General features: G+C 44.1%; 1 non-coding gene across 1 annotated transcript; it reads right to left on the bottom strand.

The window, feature by feature from the left end:
• Positions 1 to 1,543: 1,543 nt before the first annotated feature.
• Positions 1,544 to 1,618, bottom strand: Trnal-caa (transfer RNA leucine (anticodon CAA)). The gene has a single exon. It is a non-coding gene; the product is annotated as a tRNA-Leu (tRNA).
• Positions 1,619 to 2,734: the final 1,116 nt, after the last annotated feature.

Below are 2,734 nucleotides of genomic sequence, written 5' to 3'. Positions count from 1 at the left end.
AGCCTCTGTAAAACTTCACCAATATTGGAGATTTTGCGTTCGTCTAAATTATACGTGCCTTTTGCGGTGCTCCTGCGCCAGCTTTCTGTCGTTTTTTATGTACCATGGGGGATCTCTTATTAATTTATTTCGTATGAGTATCTCTAGTGCTGTTGATACTATTTCTTTGAACTTAAGCCAGATATGGTCTTCATTTACATAGTTTGGAATGATTAGAGACTATCTCGTAGAAAGACGTCACCCGAATTTTTAGGTGCTTTTATAAATAGATGTATTTTGAGTTTAGTTTTGAGGAATTTCTTTGTTACGGAAGTGAGTCTCGCTACGAATACGTGTTCAGTAATCCCTGTATCCGTCGTGATGCCCAGGGTTATTTATGGCTAAAAGGTCAAGTGTGTTTTCGCAACCATTTACAATTTGAATGGCCTCGTCAACTAATTGTTAAAATAATTTTAAAAAAAGCATTTAGAAAAATTACAGAAGTTGTTTTCTATTTACATTAGGGTATGAAAATGTATTTTTGTCAACATGCGGAAGGTAGATTGAAGTAACTGCCAACTATAATTGGATGAGTAGGGTACCTGTTTGTGATGAGAGTCAAGTTTTCTTTTAACTGTTCAGCAACTGCTTAATCTGAGACAGGGGGTCGGTAAAAGGGGCCAGTTATTAATTTATTACGGTTGTCGAATATAAGCTCTGCCCATACTAAGTCACAGGAACTATCTGCTTCAAACTCGATTGTGAGCTTACATTATTTTTCCTTAAGTTGTCCTTCTTGTTTCTGTTGTAGTGCAGATAAACACAATTACGGCTTTTACCTCCAGAACCTAAGATGCCTTCTCCATGACCCTGTAAATACAAGAGCTAAACAATGTAGAACACAACGTACATTAAAAAATGGCTCTGAGCACTATGGGACTTAACTCCTGAGGTCATCAGTCCCCTAGAACTTAGAACTACTTAAACCTAACTAACCTAAGGACATCACACACATCCATGCCCGAGGCAGGATTTGAACCTGCGACCGTTGCAGCAGCGCAGTTCCGGACTGTAGCGCCTAGAACCGCTCGGCCACTCCGTCAGGCAACATCGTACGTTACAAGAGTAGCATTCTGTATTACTACATTTCCAAATTTCTAACATTTTAAAATTGTAAGTCGACTTTAGATGCCATGTCAATCATTGATGTTCTTATCTCTATTTAGTGAACGTGTTTTCAGTTAGAACATTGTCCCGCTACACTTTATTAACTAATGTTTTTTGACAGTAAATTAATATGAAGTATGCCGTTCGTCTTTTCAAACATTCACATACTCATTTCTTCTTTCCCTATTGTCTTTTGGGTATGTAGTTGTAGAAATTAAAGTAGGCACAAATGCAGTGATCAAAAAGAAATGATTAGCGTACATTCGCATTCTTGTTACATCGTTCCTTCTTGTTGCTCCCATGCCGATGGACTGTTTCTATCACAATCAGTAAGCGTGAAAGTAAGCTACCATGCAGACAGAGGAATCTATGAAACTTCCTGGCAGATTAAAACTGTGTGCCCGACCGAGACTCGAACTCGGGACCTTTGCCTTTTGCGGGCAAGTGCTCTACCAACTGAGCTACCGAAGCACGACTCACGCCCGGTACTCACAGCTTTACTTCTGCCAGTACCTCGTCTCCTGCCTTCCAAACTTTACAGAAGCTCTCCTGCGAACCATGCAGAACTAGCACTCCTGAAAGAAAGGATATTGCGGAGACATGGCTTAGCCACAGCCTGGGGGATGTTTCCAGAATGAGATTTTCACTCTGCAGCGGAGTGTGCGCTGATATGAAACTTCCTGGCAGATTAAAACTGTGTGGCCGACCGAGACTCGAACTCGGGACCTTTGCCTTTCGCGGGCAAGTGCTCTACCAACTGAGCTACCGAAGCACGACTCACGCCCGGTACTCACAGCTTTACTTCTGCCAGTACCTCGTCTCCTGCCTTCCAAACTTTACAGAAGCTCTCCTGCGAACCATGCAGAACTAGCACTCCTGAAAGAAAGGATATTGCGGAGACATGGCTTAGCCACAGCCTGGGGGATGTTTCCAGAATGAGATTTTCACTCTGCAGCGGAGTGTGCGCTGATATGAAACTTCCTGGCAGATTAAAACTGTGTGCCCGACCGAGACTCGAACTCGGGACCTTTGCCTTTCGCGGGCAAGTGCTCTACCAACTGAGCTACCGAAGCACGACTCACGCCCGGTACTCACAGCTTTACTTCTGCCAGTACCTCGTCTCCTGCCTTCCAAACTTTACAGAAGCTCTCCTGCGAACCATGCAGAACTAGCACTCCTGAAAGAAAGGATATTGCGGAGACATGGCTTAGCCACAGCCTGGGGGATGTATCCAGAATGAGATTTTCACTCTGCAGCGGAGTGTGCGCTGATATGAAACTTCCTGGCAGATTAAAACTGTGTGCCCGACCGAGACTCGAACTCGGGACCTTTGCCTTTCGCGGGCAGGAGACGAGGAGACGAGGTACTGGCAGAAGTAAAGCTGTGAGTACCGCGCGTGAGTCGTGCTTCGGTAGCTCAGTTGGTAGAGCACTTGCCCGCGAAAGGCAAAGGTCCCGAGTTCGAGTCTCGGTCGGGCACACAGTTTTAATCTACCAGGAAGTTTAATATCAGCGCACACTCCGCTGCAGAGTGAAAATCTCATTTTAGAGGAATCTATATTTATACTTGGCAGAACTAATTACATATT

The sequence above is a fragment of the Schistocerca gregaria genome, chromosome 6 (genome assembly GCF_023897955.1).
Source record: "Schistocerca gregaria isolate iqSchGreg1 chromosome 6, iqSchGreg1.2, whole genome shotgun sequence".
NCBI classification, from domain to species: domain Eukaryota; kingdom Metazoa; phylum Arthropoda; class Insecta; order Orthoptera; family Acrididae; genus Schistocerca; species Schistocerca gregaria.
Note: the sequence above shows the minus strand (reverse complement) of the source record. Positions and strands in the feature narration are given on the sequence as shown.